General features: G+C 42.2%; 1 long non-coding RNA gene across 1 annotated transcript in view; it reads right to left on the bottom strand.

Moving 5' to 3' along the window:
• Positions 1-6,060: 6,060 nt before the first annotated feature.
• LOC135188126 (uncharacterized) overlaps positions 6,061-14,623 on the bottom strand; it is a 76,869-nt gene continuing 68,306 nt past the window's right edge. The window contains exon 2 of the long non-coding RNA XR_010307567.1: positions 6,061-6,353. This is a non-coding gene — a long non-coding RNA (uncharacterized LOC135188126). The remainder of the gene's footprint in view (positions 6,354-14,623) is intronic.

Here is a 14,623-nt window from a genome sequence, read left to right as displayed (position 1 = left end):
GTCAATCTGCAAAGTGTTTTGTCGGGTTTTTTTACCTGTCCTTAACTTTGAATAAGATCTCACTTCCCTCATTGCTTATTCTCCCCCCCAAAAAAGACTTGTTCCAACCTAAGACACTGCCTTCTCCAGCTTTCACTATATCAGCTCACAAACAAGCGACAAGGTTTTTTGTGTCTGCAGTTATGGTCCATCATCATTAAATGTCGCTTGTTGGACGGAAGAGGTGCTTCATCACAAACAGCCATTCATCAGCACTTGCCAAGCCTGCTCACATCTGACCTCTGCAGCAATAATGCGGCATCAAGTAGGCCAACTACCCAGCTTAGCAGCAGAGCAGGGAGCAGGAGCTGGCTTCAAGATTAAGTGCACTGTTTCAGGTTTCCATTCCCAGGAGCTAGGCGGGCTGATGTTGTATTGATTGCGAAAGTTTACCAGTAAGTATCACAAACAACAATAGCCAGGTCAACGATCGGTGATGCCTGAATGCGAATCCCCCGGGAGGCTGGTGTGCTCCGAGCCCGGGCACTGCTATCATGATGGCTGAGTGCAGGCTGAATAAGGTTTACCGGCAAGGGAAGAGTGAGACCCCGCAGCATGAAATGACATTTAAGCAAGTTACATGTGGGAGAAGGATGAGAGACAATGATGCAATTATATATTCCCTAGTTTCCAGCTGCAGCAAAACCTTGTCATCCCTCAATGTTTGAGGGAAACAACCTCACGTTCACTGTACTAAACAGCTTCATATACTGAGGAAGAAAAGGATATACAAATGTGGGCATTAATGTGTATAAACTATAGAGAAAACAAAGAAAGGAGTGGGGGATAAATCCAAGCATCTGTCTCTTCTACCAGCCACACAGGTTTGGCATCAGGATCTGCAGAAGAATCTATTTATAAAACCTCTGTGGGTTTGTTCTGAAAACAAAACCCCACAGACTGTTCAAAACCCTGGCTTAAACTTGGGAAAGAAAGTACTTCTTCTGATGCTGCAAAATTCAGTAGTCAGGATTACATGGAAAGCCTATATTTAAACCACACTATGGCTTATTGTGCCTTTAAGTATCTGAAGGGGGGCTACAAAAAAAAAATGGGGAGGGACTTTTTAGGCTATCAGGGAGTGACAGGACTAGGGGGAATGCAGCAAAGATGGAGGTGGGGAGATTGAGACTGGACATGGGGAAGAAGTTGTTCAGCATGAGAGTGGTGAGAGCCTGGAATGGGTTTCCCAGGGAGGTGGTTGAGGACTCATCCCTTGAGGTGTTTAAGGAGGACAGGCTGGCTGAGTCTGTTGCCAGCCTGCTCTAGAGTAGGGTGTCCCTGCCCATGGCAGGGGGGTTGGAAGCAGATGATCTTTCCAGCCCTGACTGATTTATCACACAAAAATTTTAATCCTGACTCATTGGTCATCTTTCAGTGTGGAGTTGTATCCTGTAGCCATACTGAAAATCCTTGTAAGCTTTTTACCATATATTACATCTAATGCTTACTTAAAAGCTTATGCTCAATAGTGGAAATTATACTGAGATGCTATTTGGTACTTGTATTAATAAAGCATTATAGAATAGTTTTTAGTTGTACTTTAAAAAATTCTAAACATGTTAGAGTGAGTTTGTTTTTTAGGCACTCCAATTTAACACAAAATAGTCTTCATAAAATACATCATATGGAACTTAGTATCCTACTTAGAGCTGAGAACTCTGTCTCTTCAAAATGACTGCACTGCTCTTTGTAATTCCCTTCCCAGTCATTTTATCATTTAAACAGTATCAAAACATAGTTATCTGCTCACTAATTATCAAATTGGGGAGGAAGATATGCCAGGTAAAAAACACCTTTGTCACAAAACACTTTACTCTGGTATTAGGAGTTATCAGACCTCACTATCCTCTGTCTGGATTACTGTGCATTACACACACTAATGTACCCTCCTGTAAGTAATGAGGCAACCAACTGTGCCTTCCATGAAAATAAAAGCTGTTGCAAAAGTTCATTTTGCAAATAGAAAAACCTATACAAAGTCTTCTTATGCCTGTTCATATTTTAGTATGCCCACTAAATTTTGATGAGCAAATAAATTGGTCTAGTGTGGGTTACAAATGATTAGCAATTAGTACTACATAGATCTTTCTTCCTGACCTGATGAACGCACGTATATTCACCCCAACACAGCTCTGCATGTGTTATTCTTCCTGCAGCAAGCTCCATGATGAGTTCACAATGATACAGTCCAGAAGGATTCTCCTGTGCCTCCCATGAAAATACCTATTCTCCTCTAAAATACAAATAATCAGCTAACTCCTTTCACCACTGTGTTGCTGTCATAGAAGTGCACAGAAATTGCCAAGCCTGTGTACACTCTAACAGTTCTAAACCAAGCCTTTCATTACCTTGCTTACAGTTTCATTTAAAACATTCAGCCAAAACAAAGTTTAAACCTGAAAAATAAATGGCAGTGAGGTCTGCATGTAATAAATTTTAGCTATAGTCCTTAATTAATGGGGATTCTAAGGCTGTGTGTTACATGCCTAAGCTATGGGATATATCCCTTTTTTTTGCATGAAAATCTAGACCAAGTCCCTGTCCATTGTGTAACTACAGGCAGTTGTAAAGGGTCAAGCTTATTACAGACATAGAAAAAGGAGTATGTAAAAAAATACTTTGATACCATTGAAACAAATGTCACTTATCAGATTACAGTATATTACCCCAATGATGATCCTATTCAATATCTTCATTGATGATCTGGATGAGGGGATTGAGTCCAGCATCAGTAAGTTTGCAGATGACACCAAGCTAGGAGCAGGTGTGGATCTGTTGGAGGGTAGGAGAGTCCTGCAGAGGGACCTAGACAGGCTGGATGGGTGGGCAGAGGCCAAGGGGATGAGATTTAACAAGGCCAAATGCAAGGTTCTACACTTTGGCCACAACAACCCCAAGCAGTGCTACAGGCTGGGGACAGAGTGGCTGGAGAGCAGCCAGGCAGAAAGTGACCTGGGGGTACTGGTAGATAGTAGCTGAAGATGAGCCAGCAGTTTAACTAAGTGGCCAAGAGAGCCAGTGGCATCCCAGGCTGTATCAGGAACAGTGTGGCCAGCAGGACAAGGGAGGTTATTCTGTCCCTGTATTCAACACCGGCCAGGTCACAACTTGAGTCCTGTGTCCAGTTCTGGGCTCCAAAATTCAAGAGAGATGTTGAGATACTGGAACGTGTCCAGAGAAGGGCAACAAAGCTGAAGAGAGGCCTGGAACACAGCCGTGTGAGGAGAGGCTGAGGGAGCTGGGGGTGTTTGTCCTGGAGAAGAGGAGGCTCAGGGGTGACCTCATTGCTGTCTACAACTACCTGAAGGGAGGCTGTAGCCAGGTGGGGGTTGGTCTCTTCTGCCAGGCAAGCAGCAATAGAACAAGGGGACACAGTCTCAAGTTGTGCCAGGGCAAGTCTAGGCTGGATATTAGGAGGAAGTTCTTCACAAAGAGAGTGATTTGCCATTGGAATGGGCTGCTCAGGGAGGTGGTGGGGTCACCATCCCTGGAAGTGTTCAAGCAGAGCCTGGATGAGGCACTTAGTGCCATGGTCTATTTGATTGGCTAGGGCCGGGTGCTAGGTTGGCCTGGATGATCTTGGAGGTCTCTTCCAACCTGGTTGATTGTATGAAATGTATATTTCCTTCTACAATTATTCTGGAGTTCTTAGGTGGATGGAATTCATAGAATCAGTCAGGGTTGGAAGGGACCACAAGCATCATCTAGTTCCAACCCCCCCTGTCATGGGCAGGGACACCCTACCCTAGATCAGAATAAAGAAAATGAATCCTGACATCTTGCTGAAATAGAAAAAAAAAACTTTAGTTAGTTATTTTTTTGAAAGATACAAGGTATGCATTGAATTAAGATACAGGGTAAGAACATCCCTGACACCTAAACATATTCTGATAGGATGTAAGGATGTGGCTACAAGTTCACCAATTAATTACATTATTTGACATTTGGGGCTAGTTGAAGTTTTGGTGATGTGATAAAACACTCTTTTTTTCTGCTCTGTGTAAGCATTTATACTGAAGTATTTATAATGCTTTCAGTTGAAAAGTGATTGTTAGATTAAGTGTAGTAACAAGAGAAAAAGTAGAAATGTGTAAGCATCTGCAAGCCTTTAGGCAACAAAATGCAAGGGCCACAATTTGCAGTCCACCTCATCCCTCTCCTTGCAATTAATAGGAATTGGGAAGTTATTTTCACTCTGTGATTAGCAAACCACTTTCACTGCCATTGGTAGGAGTGCTTAGCAAGTGGTTTATAATCCACAGGTTTCTGTTAGGATAGTACACAACACCTGCAGTTCACCAATAACACGAATCCCGTGGCTCTGAATTAGGACAGAGCAGCCTGAGAAGAGCTTGCAGAAACATTTCTTTCACATTGCCATTTGGGACATTTTTTTTCTTACACAACTAACCCCTCAAACCCATCCTGCAACAGCAGGGCAGGCCTGTGACTGTACAACTCTGTTCTTGCATCATCTAACCCCATGTGTTTGTCTTTTGTTAGACACCCATACAATCACATCCTCACTGCTGACCGAAGGCAGTAGGATGCTGGAGCATCAAAGTGTTCTCTTCTTGTTGTTCTTTCTGGTTATAGGTAACAACCATAGAGCTCCTTCCCCTAAAACAACTGTTTATTGCTATCTGACAAAAGTAATTAAAGCAGATGATAGACAAGAAAGAATTCCTAACTGCTACAGCCAGACAACTAGCCTTGACGTGGTTTGCATATCACAGCACCAAAGCAACGCTTCATGCTACTGGCCTGTAGGCAGAGTATAAAGGCTGCTTGAGGGGACAAACACATTTTTATCTCCTTAATTTTTAACCACTCCTGGATAAAATACAGTTTCTTTGCCATAGTCGGTTTGTCACATTAAGCCTGCATTAATATTTTCTAATCATAATGACCTCATCCTGCCAGAATGTACCAGCCCCTAATCCTTGCTCTAATGTTTTCTCATTAGCTGCTCAGCATTGGCCACACTGGTTGTAGCAGCTAAGCACTGCCTCAGGCACCACTGGAATTAATTACCAGAAGAAACACTGCTGTTTTGAATTGTCATCTTGAATTTATCACTTGCCACTTAATGTAACTCATCTGACCTAATAGCTCCTTCGTGTCACTGGGGGCTTGGGCACCAGGCTGAAGTGGGCAATGGCAGTGGCGCTGCGAGTCCCTGCGTGCCCAGCCAGCCTGGCAGGCAGCTGCTCCCAGCCTGGCTCAAATCCTGCCCTGCAGGCAGAGCAAGCTAACGATGCCCCCAGCAAATTGCAGATTACCCATACTTCATGCTGCATCTGAAGCTGAGGAGGACTCTGAGCTGGAACTGGCTCACCTAATGGTCGCTGCTTGGAGACGCTGATCTTTCATTTCAGCGGACGGGGCGACAGTAACCATTTGTTTCACTCATCCTACATTCTCAAACAGAATGAAACTGACTCTTCACATACGGATGAATAAATGGCTCCAGGGGACCTCACAGAGCAAGGCATGTGCAATTTCATATAAATCGTGAAGAAATTGCTCATTAAATTGTTCTCAAAGCAGAACACGAGTCAGTAATACAATACAGGTATGAGCTACCTTTACATTCCACCCCCACACGTGTTTTCCATATGCCTTAGGATGAAGGATCTTCTCAGTGTTTGCATCTTGAAAGTCCATAATAAATGCCTTTTTTTTCCCCTGAAAGAAAAAGCATTTATCCAGCATAAAATACAAGTTTTTCTATGCTCATATTCTTGTCCTCAAGTCTAAGATCTATCTGTGAAGAACTTGCAATTGACTTATTTCACATTTTCCCAACACAAAAGTAATAGCCAGAAACAATACACTTCTGATGAAAGCTTCGTGTTTGCAAGCTCTGTTTAAGTCTGTAAGAGTTTGCAAGCTCTGTTTAAGTGTTTAAGTCTGTAAGAGTTTGCAAGCTCTGTTTAAGTGTTTACCTCTGTAAGAGAAATAATTTTACTCTCACTGAAAACAGGGATGACTCAATGTAATAAGCCAAAAATACTGTTCAGAACAGATAAATATTAAAGAACTTGCCTGTGAGTAGGCTTTAATCACTAACAATTCTGAACACGTTTCTTAGACAAAAAGATTTCCTCTTGCTACCACACTGTATACTCAGCACAGTAAACTTAGAGAGACATATAATGTGATATAAACATTAATAGTTTCACAATTGTGTTTTAGAAAGACTATTTATAGAGAAAATACAAAATGCCTCCCAAAAGTATACTTAGATGTAAGCCACCATAATCTTCTTGCTCATGCAGCAGGAAATCTAATACACCAGCTCAATAAACCTGTAGGAAACAAAGGGTTTATGTAGCATTAAGAGCCACAATATTAAAATACCACATATTATATTCAACTACTCTTACAACACTCATTTTAAGAGCCAAGAAAATTAAGTGCTAGTTGGAGAGCAATAATATCATAACATACAGAAAGACACTAGAAAAGTACAAAAAAATATGTGGATTCCTCATATTTGTCACAGAAGTCAGATGCAAACACTTGATGGTATGGATGGTTTTGGTTATCAGCAGAAAATAGTGTTCCAGCACAGCAGTATCTCCAGAATGAGCTGCAAAATGTAAATTCTCATCAGCTGACTTAATGTCATTTCTATATGTATACTTTGCCCTTCCTAAGACCAATAAAGTAATCACTGATACGTCAGTCAAACATCTACCTTTGAGTACAGATGCATGAGAAAATACACATATGTGTTTTCAAATTAGAGTGTAGAGATGATTTACCTTCTGGCAGAATAATGTAGACAACTGGTAAAAATTCTCATGATGAAGACATTGCTTGGAGGGGGGGGGGATAAAAAATTTTATTATTTTATTATGTTCAGGGGTTTCTTTTAATCTTTATTGCCTGGATTATTTATAGTATCTCATCTGATAACTACTCCTCAGATTGTTACCAGACATCATGCATGTAAGATTACAAGAAGGATGTGGAGATGCTGGAGCATGTCCAGATAAGGGCCACTGGGATGGTCAGAGGGCTGGAGCACCTCTCCTATGAGGACAGACTGAAAGAGTTGGGGCTCTTCAGTCTGGAGAAGAGGAGGCTCCCAGGTGACCTTCTTGTGGCCTTTCAGTATCTGAAGGGGGGGCTACAAAAAAACTGGGGAGGGACTTTTCAGGCTACCAGGGAGTGATAGGACTAGGAGGAATGGAGCAAAGCTAGAGGTGGGGAGATTCAGACTGGACATGAGGAGGAAGTTGTTCAGACTCTCAAGACTCTCATGCTGGAATGGGTTGCCCAGGGAGGTGTTTGAGGCCCCATGTCTGGAGGTGTTTAAGGCCAAGCTGGATGAGGCTGTGGCCAGGCTGCTCTAGGCTAGGGTGCCCCTGCCCATGGCACAGGGGTTGGAACTAGATGATCCTTGTGGTCCCTTCCAATCCTGACTGATTCTATTCCATGATTCAGTTCCTGGAAGACACAGCTCTAGTACTAAAGATAAAAACAAGACTTCTGAATCTCCTTTTCCCAGAATCCAAAATCTTTGCTCCTCCTCTAGCTAGCAGTGAAAATATACTCTGTTCATGATTTCATTTATTTTTAATACCTCAAAAACTGGCATTGCTTTTGCTCTTTTTTTTTTCCCAAGTTCATGACTGAATACTTCTTAGTGATAGGGCTGAAGGAGGACTCAAGAGGTTGGATGAAGGGAGGAAGAAGAGAACTATTTTTAAGTGCTTAATAGACAGGCAGAGCTTTAGAATCATGAAGTGAAATGGATGATGGATGTTAGGGGGAAGTTCTTCATAGAGAGTGATCTGCCATTGGAATGGGCTGCCCAGGGAGGTGGTGGAGTCACAGTCCCTGGAGGTGTTCAAGAGAAGACTGGATGAGGCACTTGGTGCCATGGTCTAGTTGACTGGGTAGAGCTGGGTGCTAGGTTGGACTGGGTGATCCTGGAGGTCTCTTCCAACCTGGTTGATTCTATGATTCAATGATTCTATGATTAAACAATGTTCATTACTTCCAGTAGAAATTCATCTAGTTTCTCCTGGTGTTCTGCAAATACTGCCTTTTGTTTCCCTATCTCTTCTCCTTACTGAGTGAAACTTCAATCGTGGTGATAGATGCATGTTAACTTTTGCCTTGTGTACTCATTGCATAACTCTGTCACTTCAATCAAAAAAAATTGAATTACACAATAAAGTAAAAAAAAAACCACCAGGTCCAGTCCCTGGAGGTGTTCAAGAGAAGACTGGATGAGGCACATGGTGCCATGGTCTAGTTGACAGGGTAGAGCTGAGTGCTAGGTTGGCCTGGATGATCTTGGAGGTCTCTTCCAACCTGGTTGATTCTATGATATGGGTGAATGGTGAAACGGGTTCATAGATGAAGGGCAAGCACAGGGATCAAGAAGCATAGCAAATACATTTATCATACAATTCACACTCACACATGCTGCTTATATATTTACCTAGTTATTAAAACTTATTTCATCCATTCAAGTAAGTTGAAGGTAAAATTGTTAACAGCTCATAGGAAGACTACCAAGTCCTTTATAGCATGAAATTAACCTTTTTTACTTTAAAAAATAAAGGGGGGGGAGGGGGGGCATATCCAGCAACATTCAGATAAATACACCATTGAAAAACACAGATTGCACTGAGAAAGCTTAAGCATTCCACACTTGCATTTTGATCACACACACCTAAAAATATTACTTTAGATATGCATTAGTGGAACTTAAGGTCTTATTTCATCCCATTCTTAACCCTTTTTAAAAAGGCTGTATTTTAAAGTGGAGGAAACACCAGCTGGCCTGAAAAAAAGGGGAAGGGGAAACTATATCTAAGCCCAAATTGAGTGTATTTGTTATTGGGAGACTGAGTTTATGCAAGCAATTGTCATGCAAGCAGAGTTGTAAGTAATAATGTGGCCTTTAATGACGGAATGATGGACCTGCCAAACACTAGCTCCTGCCATAGACTGCTTGTATTTCCCTGCACAAAGATGCCCATCTGGGAGTTATTAACATATCCTCGTCAATTCAGAACCTACTTTAACATAATCCATATTTGTTGGAGAAAGTCCAGCATCAGACAGAGAAGCCTGGCCACGTGATCCGGTGACACGTTTCAAGCAGCACACACAAAGCATGCTTGGGCAGCTAAGCAATTCCGAGATGCAAATAGAAAAAGCATTCCCCTTCCTAGACAAAAAGGACAAATCCCTTTTGTCATAACATGTTATACACTCTTAATACAGAATGGAAACAACAGCAATAGGAAAGGAACAGGTAGGTTCTTTTTCTTTTCATCCCAAGCATGCTGACACACTCAGCCTTGCACCAAAGCTGCTATGTTTCTGAGATCCAAAGAATGCTCTGCTGCACAAGGGTAGGGAAAGAGAATACTGCTCATACAAGAGAATTTTTATCATAAGTCTATAAATATCATAGACTTGCTTCTATGATATCTATAAATGCAAACTTTTTTTTACTTAAGGGGACCCAAAGCTGGTATTGAGGAAGCGTTTTGTTATAGTCAGAGAATCAACCAGTTTAGAAGAGACCTCCAAGATCATCCAGTCCAACCTAGCACCCAGCCTAACTAGACCATGGCACTAAGTGCCTCAGCCAGGCTTTGCTTGAACACCTCCAGGGACAGCAACTCCACCACCTCCCTGGGCAGCCCATTCCAATGCCAATCACTCTCTCTGCCAACAACTTCCTCCTAACATCCAGCCTAGACCTCCCCCAGCACAACTTGAAACTGTGTCCCCTTGTTCTGTTGCTGCTTGCCTGGCAGAAGAGACCAACCCCCACCTGGCTACAACCTCCCTTCAGGTAGTTGTAGACAGCAATAAGATCACCCCTGAGCCTCCCCTTCTCCAGACTAAACACCCCCAGCTCCCTCAGCAAGAAAACTACATGGTCCTACAGGACAGTTTGCCCTCAGGAGTTTGTGTTTTCATAGAATTAGGGGTTTTATTCTTTATAATTTTAAGTGATTCACCTTTCACAAACCTCTCTGTAGTTTGGAGTTCTAAAGTTTACACTGATACTGCTGGAGCCTTCCTGCATTATCAGTAAAAATCCCTGAAACCTCAATGCAGATGAGACTCGAGTGCCAGCGCTCATGGAGTGCTTGGCACAGCTTTCAGATGTACAGTATTCCAGGATGCTGACTGCTAAAAGATAAGACTCTTTTTAACCCTCAACTCAATAGAATGTGATATTTACTGACTTCACCCTCTGAGTGGATAAAACCCCAGAAAGCTCTTTTCCTCCTTTTTTTTTTTCCATCCAGACTTACTCTATTTTGTGTTTTCTGGTGTTTGAACCAATATTGCATATGACCTTTGGGGAGAAGTCACTTTTCCCATCACCCAGCCACTACGGATGGGATTCAACATAGGTCTGTGAGATACAACAGGACAGTGTAAACAAGAGCTTCTCATAAAACTACACTTTAACGTTCAGATTGCTGTCCAAAGATCATAGCAAATGATAGCTGAAGTGTTACTATATTCCTTTGTGCAGCTCAGTCATGACCCTAATTAATGTGTCTAGTTCAGATATGTACTTCTTTAAGTAATGGGTGGCTTTGTTTGGACAATTAGGCAGAGCTGACAAGGAAATTTTCCATCAAACTGGGTCGTAAAAAGTACATTATTCAGCATTATTATGAATAAACCACTATTTATTACCTGAACTTTACAATACACCATTATCAATCATTACCTGCCATGAAGGTATGCTAACATGAGATCAAAGAGACAAAGCCAAGTTAAACAAACAGAGGTGCAGGGAAGGCTTTTAGATTTGCTTGTTTAAATCAAAACAAGTGTAGCTGAGTCCATTGCTCAGCTAGAATATCCTTTCAGCTGAAGATGCAGCTAATCACTGCAATCTCAGAGCGTTGCTTATTCCTTGGCACAGATAACAGCTGTGCTCGCTCTGAGAGAAAAGTATCTAGATGCACCCACAAAAGCACAGAAAAATACCACAGGGCTTTCTGGCTACAGGCTTAGAGTCACATCATCTCACCTAAGGTATTATTTGCTAGGGGAAAGGGGGAAAAAAGTTTCAGGGGCTAATTTACTTTTAAAAGACAAATTGCCAATTCAACAGATTACTCCAGGCTCACAAGCCAAGTACCTTAATTTACTGGTTTCATAGCAGTGATAGCCAAGTGTGGAAGTCATGGAATGTTCTCAAACACAAACACTGAAACACATTTTGTGAAATAGAGAAGGACCTACTGGAAGGTCTTCCAGAGATTCATAGAACCAACCAAGTTGGAAGAGACCTCCAAGATCATCCAGTCCAACCTAGCACCCTGGCCTCAAGTGCCATACCCACACATTTCTTGAACACCTTCAATATAGGTGGCCAGGCTAAGCACTTCACAAGTCAGCAAGGTCCAAAAGATTTTAAGAGAAGCATTACTGACACTTCTCTGGTGTGCTAGTTTGAGCCTAGCTAGAATGTTTTTGGTGAGAAGAATTAGATTACAGGCTGCGGAAAGGAAACAAGGTGACATCTACTTCACTCATAGGCTTGCTGAAAAGTATAAGAACACAAATATAGGCAACAGAGTCTCTCTATAGAGCTGAACCTCTCACTCTAACCCCCTAATTAGTCTGTGTGACTAATCCATCTGCTTCCTAACCCCTCTGGCCATTCCTCCAAGCTACCTTGAGCATAGAGCAAAGTCTTGGGTAAGGTAGAAGGGCCAGAAGAAGGTGGAAAGGTGGTTGTGAGCCCTCCTGGGGACTCAGGTTTCTGGGAGGGCTGTTGTGTTTCTGCATTACTTTTTAAACTTGTATATTTCTGTATATATTGTAAATGTCTGCTTGTATATTGTGCTAAGATGTAAATACAAAGCTTCATTCTAATTTCCAGAGCTGCTGAGTCTAGTCTGGGTGACTTTCCAAAATGTGGGGTGGCAGGTAACACCCAAACCATCACTTCTGGAGATATCTTAAACAGTTCAAGGCAAGGTTGGACATGGCACTTGGTGCCATGGTCTAGCCTTGAGCTCTGTAGTAAAGGGTTGGACTTGATGATCTGTGAGGTCTCTTCCAACCCTGATGATACTGTGATACTGTGAATATTCTGAGAAACCAATCCCACAAGCTTCAGGACACCTCTTTTACTTGCAGTGGAACTATTCCTCTTTCCAGAAAAGTCAAAGATTCTTTCCCATTCCACCTTTAGAAACTATTTCATTGAAATCAACAAAAAAAGACCCACCAACTCAAAACTAGGGCATTCCCCTTTCATTTTTCCTCACTTCTTTGATTGCTTTACTCAACTTGGCCTATTGCTTTCCACGTAGCTACAGTATTTTACCTTTTGCAACTCATTTTTAATTGCATATCATTGCTACCTTTCATGTAAAGAGACAGGGTTCTGCCATTGCTACTAATTATCCAAATCACTGGTCGCTGTTTGCATGTGTGTGGCCTTGCCTGGAGCTTTTAACCAGAAATCATGTCACTAAATCAAAGTGAGCTGGAGGTATCTCTGCTGTAGCGACAAACTAATAAAGGTTGCATGACATGCCTTTTAAACCCTCTGAGCACTGTAATCCTAGAAAGAGTACTTCCAAATACAATGAAAAATTTGCTGGAGAGGTGGGAGAGAGAGAAGGATGGAAGTTTATCCCCTGTGCTGTGGGTTAAGGCACTGCTGTCCCATTGAACTGCAGCCACAACAGCACTAAGGACCTAAAACCAAAATTAGTCTGGTGGTTTGGGTGTTACCCACCCCTACACACACTCTGGAAATCACCCAGACTAGACTCAGCAGCTGTGGAAATTGAATGAAGATTTATATTTGCAGCTTAGCACAATATACAAGCAGATAGTTACAATATATACCAGCAGATAGTTACAATATACACCAGCAGATATTTACAATATATACAGTTATATATAGAAATATACAAGGTAAAAGGTAATACAGAAACACAACTTCCCTCCCAGAAACCTGAGTCCCCAGGAGGGCTCTCAACCACCCTTCCACCTTCCTCCCACCCCCCTACCTTACCCAAGACTTTGCCTTATGCCCAAGGAAGAATGGAGGGTCGGCCAGGGGGGTTAGGAGGCAGGTGGATTAGTCACACAGACAACAGGTTAGGTGAGAAAGAAAAAAGTTCAACCCACAGCCCAGACAGCGACTGCGTTATCTATGTCTGTGTTCTTGTTCTTATACATTACCCATTCCAGGGGCAAATCACTCTCTCTGGGAAGAGCTTTCTCCTAACATCCAGCCTAGACCTCCCCCAGCACAACTTGAGACTGTGTCCCCTTGTTCTGTTGCTGGTTGCCTGGGAGAAGTCACCAACCTACACCTGCCTACAGCCTCCCTTGAAGTGGTTGTAGATAGCAATGAGGTCTACCCTGCACCTCCTCTTCTCCAGGCTAAACACCCCCAGCTCCCTCAGCCTCTCCTCACAGGGCTGTGCTCCAGGCCTCTCACCAGCTTTGTCACCCTTCTCTGGACACATTCCAGCACCTCAACATCTCTCTTGAATTGAGGAGCCCAGAACTGGACACAGCACACTCGGCAAACCTTTCTCACAGTAGAGTTCAAACAGGTCACTGTCCTACAGAGTATGTAAGCTTTGATGAACCTGCTTTTACTCCCTCACAATAATATGTTACAAGAGGGGGGGAAAAAAATTGCTATATTAAACAATAACTGAAGTGTCAGTTAAATAACAACATGAAATTTGTTTGAATGGTTCTCACTTTCTTATTTTTTTTCTAGTTAATTTTCCATTCTTGGTTAGTAACTTTACATCCTAGCAATAAATCACTAAATACTTATAATACCATTGTTGAGGTGAAAATACTTAGATCTTATGATGCCTCTCCAGAGACAGATATTTAGTAGTCCACAGATAGGAAGGCATCATTAAATTAACCTTTTTTTTCTGTTCCTTCATTTTGAAATTATGATGCCAGGCTGAGAACAAATCATACATCAGACACCAGTCATCGTGTACAGATTTCCCAATTAGCTAAGAAATACAAAAGCATTCCAGCTCCTATTAACACAGGTTACTCAGCTCTGCGTTGTCTTGCTCAGAGAAGAAATCTCTGTACAGTGAAGGCAAGAACAACCAGTTACAGTGCTCTGAACTGCCATCACCAGGAATTCATTCCTGTCACCACAACCTGGAGGTGTTCAAGAAAAGCCTGGCTGAGGCACTTAGTGCCATGGTCTAGTTGACTGGCTAGGGCTAGGTGCTAGGTTGGACTGGATGATCTTGGAGGTCTCTTCCAACCTAATTGATTCTATGATTCTAAAACCTCATGGTTGAGGACACAATCTCCATTTTTCTATTTTGCTGGCATTGCACCAATATCTACGCTGCACAGAAATCATTGCCTTCAACAACACCAGCACAAACCTGACTTCTAGGGATGTTAAAGTGGGTCCATTGATTTGGGAGGGTAGCCAAACTCTATTAACAAATTTGTGAGAACATTGATTCTGAACCAAGGATAACAAATTTTCAGAGCAGTTTGCCTTTGCTTCGTGGTCACAAGTGTCAGCAAAAGCATGCTGTGACCCTCTCAA

Source organism: Pogoniulus pusillus, chromosome 2 (assembly GCF_015220805.1).
Source record: "Pogoniulus pusillus isolate bPogPus1 chromosome 2, bPogPus1.pri, whole genome shotgun sequence".
NCBI classification, from domain to species: Eukaryota; Metazoa; Chordata; class Aves; order Piciformes; family Lybiidae; genus Pogoniulus; species Pogoniulus pusillus.
The sequence above is the reverse complement of the archived record's forward strand: the minus strand, read 5'-3'. Positions and strand labels throughout refer to the sequence as shown.